The sequence below is a fragment of the Oncorhynchus kisutch genome, unplaced genomic scaffold, assembly GCF_002021735.2.
Source record: "Oncorhynchus kisutch isolate 150728-3 unplaced genomic scaffold, Okis_V2 scaffold1101, whole genome shotgun sequence".
NCBI classification, from domain to species: domain Eukaryota; kingdom Metazoa; phylum Chordata; class Actinopteri; order Salmoniformes; family Salmonidae; genus Oncorhynchus; species Oncorhynchus kisutch.
Window position 1 is genome coordinate 83,803 of NW_022263046.1, and position 5,947 is coordinate 89,749.

The 5,947-nt window shown below is 49.9% G+C and overlaps 1 pseudogene; it reads left to right on the forward strand.

The window, feature by feature from the left end:
- Window positions 1-425: 425 nt before the first annotated feature.
- Window positions 426-5,395, forward strand: LOC116364568 (exosome complex component RRP45-like; annotated as a pseudogene).
- Window positions 5,396-5,947: the final 552 nt, after the last annotated feature.

The following is a 5,947-nucleotide window of genomic DNA, read 5'->3' on the forward strand; positions in this document are numbered from 1 at the left end:
CTGCGCATGCCTGAACCAGAGAACGCCATTGGGGTGCCCATTTCAAAATAAAAGTGCTCTGCCTTGTAAATAACAAACTCATTTTCGATCTATCTTTCTATGTACACCCCCCCCCCTCCCCCTCAATGCATAACAGTTTAGATATTTGTCATTTAAATGTTGTGAAATAATTAGCTTGTGTCCGTTATCTTGTGAGATAAATCCATGCAGAAACAGATTTGTCCAAAAGTAGACAATTAATGCAAGTTATTGGATAAACATCCAACATGTATTATTATTTTAATTCTTATTTTATTTAAATAATTATGACTTTTAGAAATACATTGTGGATGGTTGCTACCATTTGAAAAATTGTGTAATACATTTGAGCAAATATACCTAATTTTGATTACTTTTATTGTGATAACTTCTTTGTTGCTCTTCCGGAGCAGAGTTCATGAATGTTGATGATTGTTGAAACGTGAACACATGTTAACAAAAAACCACACCGGCATAGCAATATACAATTCATAGACAGCCAACATGAGAGATACGCCGTTATCAAACTGCGAGCGGGACTTTTTACTCAAAGCTATTCAAGAAACAAAGGTAGCTGATGCAATTGTGTATTTTTCCATGTGAATGAAACGTGCTAGCTGAGATAGCCAGATATGCTAGTTAGCTGACATAAATGGCCAATTTAGATGTGGGAATCCAAACTAAAATATTGTACAGTGTCTATCTCTATCTACCAACGTTACAGAGTTTGTTAGAGTTCTGGGTCACTGTACATAACCTGTTGTAAACTTGAGCTACCTAGCTAGCTAATTATCTTTCGATGCATCATTGTTATACTAGCTATAAATATTTACGATACATAATCTCGCTCAATAATGTGTACCCGCAGCGCTTGGATGGGAGACAGACCTATGACTACAGGAGCATCAAGATCTCGTTTGGGACAGATTATGGATGCTGCTTTGTTGACCTGGGGAAGACGAGGCGAGTGTTCCTGCCTTTGAAGGCAAAGAAATGACAGTTGAGCAGTGACTCTCAACCAAAGCTACTGGCCTATCTAAAGCGGATCGTTGAGAAGACCCAAGGCCTTACTGCTAAAAACGTAGATGACGGGTGCACCAGGCAAAGCCAAATGCACTTGGTTGCACAGTAACCGAAAATGGTTGACAGCCATTCTTAGTGGAGTTGGCTTTCTTGTTACTAACATTGCAGGCTTTTGCACTACGTTTTCATACATCTGAAAGGACTGGATACAAGTATGGCATTAGCTGTACCTTGCTATCTGATTGGGATTGGCAGAATTGTTTTGCCATATATCCATCCTTTCAGATCTATAAAGCAGCATAGGTGACGGTGCTAGGGGCTAGGTGACAGTGGTAGGGGCTAGGTGACAGTGGTAGGGGCTAGGTGACAGTGGTAGGGGCTAGGTGACAGTGGTAGGGGCTAGGTGACAGTGGTAGGGGCTAGGTGACAGTGGTAGGGGCTAGGTGGCAGTGGTAGGGGCTAGGTGACAGTGGTAGGGGCTAGGTGACAGTGGTAGGGGCTAGGTGACAGTGGTAGGGGCTAGGTGACAGTGGTAGGGGCTAGGTGACAGTGGTAGGGGCCAGGTGACACTGGTAGGGGCTAGGTGAACACTGGTAGGGGCTAGGTGACACAGTGGTAGGGGCTAGGTGACAGTGGTAGGGGCTAGGTGACAGTGGTAAGGGCTAGGTTGTAGGGGGTAGGGGCTAGGTGACAGTGGTAGGGGCTAGGTGACAGTGGTAGGGGCTAGGTGACAGTGGTATGGGGCTAGGTGACAGTGGTAGGGGACTAGGTGACAGTGGTAGGGCTAGGTGACAGTGGTAGGGCTAGGTGACAGTGGTAGGGGCCAGGTGACACTGGTAGGGGCTAGGTTGACACTGGTAGGGGGCTAGGTGACACAGTGGTAGGGGCTAGGTGACAGTGGTAGGGGCTAGGTGGACAGGTGGTAAGGGCTAGGTTTGTAGGGGGTAGGGGCTACGGTGACAGTGGTAGGGGCTAGTGACAGTGGTAGGGGCTAGGTGACAGTGATAGGGCTAGTTGACAGTGGTAGGGGCTAGGTGACAGTGGTACGGGGCTAGTGAACAGTGGTAGGGGCTAGGTGACAGTGGTAGGGGCTAGGTGACAGTGTAGGGGCTAGGTGACACTGGTAGGGGCTAGGTGACATCTGGTAGGGCTAGTGACAGTGGTAGGGGTTAGGGGCTAGGTGACAGTGGTAGGGGCTAGGTGACAGTGGTAGGGGCTAGGTGACACTGGTAGGGGGCTAGGTGACAACTGGTAGGGGCTAGGTGACAGTTGGTAGGGGGCTAGGTGACAGTGGTAGGGGCTAGGTGCCAGTGGGTAGGGGGCTAGGTGACAGTGGGTAGGTGCTAGGTGACAGTGGTAGGGGCTAGGTGACACTGTGTAAGGGGCTAGGTGACAATGGTAGGGGGCTAGGGTGACAACTGGTAGGGGTTAGGGGCTAGGGGTGACAGTGGTAAGGGGGCTAGGTGATCAGTGGTAGGGGCTAGGTGGACAGTGGTAGGGGCCTAGGTGGACAGTGGTAGGGGCTACGGTGACAGTGGTAGGGGCTAGGTTGACAGTGGTAGGGGCCAGGTGACAGTGGTAGGGGCCAGGTGACACTGGTAGGGGCTAGTGACACTGGTAGGGGCTAGGTGACACAGTGGTAGGGGCTAGTGACAGTGGTAGGGCTAGGTGAAGTGGTAGGGCTAGGTGTAGGGGGTAGGGGCTAGGTGACAGTGGTAGGGGCTAGGTGACAGTGGTAGGGGCTAGGTGACAGTGATAGGGGCTAGGTGACAGTGGTAGGGGCTAGGTGACAGTGGTAGGGCTAGGGACAGTGGTAGGGGCTAGGTGACAGTGGTAGGGCTAGGTGACAGTGTAGGGGCTAGGTGACCTGGTAGGGCTAGGTGACACTGGTAGGGGCTAGGTGACAGTGGGTTAGGGGCTAGGTGACAGTGGTAGGGGCTAGGTGACAGTGGTGGGCTAGGTGACACTGGTAGGGCTAGGTGACCTGGTAGGGCTAGGTGACAGTGGTAGGGGCTAGGTACAGTGGTGGGGCTAGGTGACAGTGGTAGGGGCTAGTGACAGTGGAGGGGTAGGTGACAGTGGTAGGGGCTAGTGACACTGGTAGGGGCTAGGTGACACTGGTAGGGGCTGGTACACTGGTAGGGTTAGGGGCTAGGTGACAGTGGTAGGGGCTAGGTGACAGTGGTAGGGGCTAGGTGACAGTGGTAGGGGCTAGGTGACAGTGTAGGGGCTAGGTGACACTGTAGGGGCTAGGTGACACTGGTAGGGGCTAGGTGACACAGTGGTAGGGGCTAGGTGACAGTGTAGGGCTAGGTGCTAGGTGACAGTGGTAGTGGCTAGGTGACAGTGGTAGGGGCTAGGTGGACAGTGGTAGGGGTTAGGTGACAGTGCTAGGGGCTAGGTGACGTGCTAGGGGCGGTTTGAGATTAACTTGTATGTTTGGGCTCCTGAGTGGCGCAGCGTCAAACTCACTGCATCTCACGTGCAAGAGGCGTCACTACAGTCCCTGGTTTGAATCCAGGCTGTATCTGGCCGGGGTAGGCCGTCATTGTAATAAGAATTTGTTCTTAACCGACTTGTCTGGGTGTTAAATAAAAAAAATGGTGTGTTCCTAACCTCCAGGATCATGGCCCAAGTGTCCTGTGAGCTCATTACCCGAAAGAGAACCGACCAAATGAAGGACTCATTTTCTTCAACATTGAGCTGTCTCCCATGGCTTTCTCCAGCATTTGAGATGGGCAGGTAAGAGTCCTACTATGTTTTGCTTCATAAGGCTATAGTGTAATTGCAGTCTGAAAAACGATCACTGAAAATGTTTTATCTGCGTGGTTGTCCTTCCCCCTTCTTGATCTCTCTCTCTCTATCTCTAGGCAGTCAGAGCTGTTGGTGAAGCTGAACAGACAGCTGGAGAGATGCCTCAGGAACTCCAAGTGTATAGACACAGAGTCTCTGTGTGTGGTGTCTGGAGAGAAGGTACACACAAACACACACCTGAAGTTTGGCATGAAGGCTGTGAACGAAAGTCCCCAAATTGGGTTTCAATTCCAGTCAATTCAGGAAGTAAACCAAATTCCAATTTGAAATGTTCTCCATTGAAAAGCATTGAAGATAATTGTTATTTCAATTTAATTCCTGAATTGACAGGAACTCAATATTTGGAAGGTGTTTTTAATGTTTTGTATACTCAGTGTATATCTACTGGTCTTCCAAGGTATAATGCCCATCTGTCTACCTGTTTATCTCTCCAGATGTGGTACAGATCAATGTCTGTGTAATTAGTGTGTCAGTGTATCTCTAGGTGTGGCAGATTAGGGTGGACGTCCACTTGCTGAACCACGATGGTAACCTAATGGACGCTGCCAGCATTGCTGCCATCGCGGGACTCTGTCACTTCAGACGGCCCGATGTGGGCATCCAGGGAGAGGAAGTCACTGTGGTGAGGATGGAAGGGTGAGGGGTGATGCTATTGACAACTAATGCCATGGCAACAATCTTTGACATTGATTACACCCCTGGGTAGTGTTAATTAGGAACCACACTGACAAACAGGGAAGGACCACCTGGATTTGTCTAATAAGACACACTCATTTTTGTCACACGTTGCAAAAGGTTTTAAAAATGTCATCTGTTGCATGCCCTAATGAACACAACCCCAATTTATAATGATTTAACCCTTCATGTGTCTGTTCCACAGTACAGTACAGAGGAGAGAGACCCCATTCCCCTCAGCATCTACCACATGCCCATCTGTGTCAGTTTCTCCTTCTTCCAACAAGGGTAGGTCCATGTTATATAAGATCACCTGTATGTTTGATATCACTATCAGACAGTGATGGCTGCCATTGCAGATCTCTCACTGCCTCTCTTTCCCTTTCCTCTCCTGTTCTCCTTCTCTCCTCTCTCTTCCCTTTCCTCTCCTGTTCTCCTTCTCTCCTCTCCTGTTCCTTCTCTCCACTACTCTCTATGTCCTATCTCATATCCCCTCTCCTACCCTCTCTCTCTCTGCTCCAGGACCTACCTGTTGGTTGACCCGTGTGAGCGTGAGGAGCGTGTGATGGACGGCCTGCTGATGATAGCCATGAACAAACACAGAGAGATCTGCTCCATCCAGTCTAGTGGAGGCATCATGCTGCTCAAAGACCAGGCGGGTACTGGGGAGCCATAGAGATAGTCAGCTGCTCAAAAGACCAGGCGGGTACTGGGGAGCCATAGAGATAGTCAGCTGCTCAAAAGACCAGGCGGGTACTGGGGAGCCATAGAGATAGTCAGCTGCTCAAAAGACCAGGCGGGTACTGGGGAGCCATAGAGATAGTCAGCTGCTCAAAAGACCAGGCGGGTACTGGGGAGCCATAGAGATAGTCAGCTGCTCAAAGACCAGGCGGGTACTGGGGAGCCATAGAGATAGTCAGCTGCTCAAAGACCAGGCGGGTACTGGGAGCCATAGAGATACCGTCAGCTGCTCAAGAGACCAGGCGGGTACTGGGGGCCATAGAGATAGTCAGCTGCTCAAAGACCAGGCGGGTACTGGGGAGTTAATGCAACTCTGGATCCTTGTCCCTGTACGGGCAGACCCGGGATGCCAACCCACGACCACAACAACACTTTCTACGCTCAAATCAGCATGCTAAACACTTGTCTAGATCGCATAACCATGGCTTTGGTAGGCCAGGGGGCTGATAATATTCAGGATGGATACGAGCATACTCTAGCTACTTCACTGTGAATTGTATCTCTAAAGCATGCTGTGTTTGTACAGGTCCTCAGGTGCAGTAGATCGCTAGTGTCAAAGTGTCAGAGATCACAGAGCTAATCACAAAGCCTTGGAGAACGAAAGAAAGCCAGGTGGGTCACAGCAACTTGGTCTCGTTAACGTTCATTTTGACTTTGTGGCTGTGCTATCGAGTGG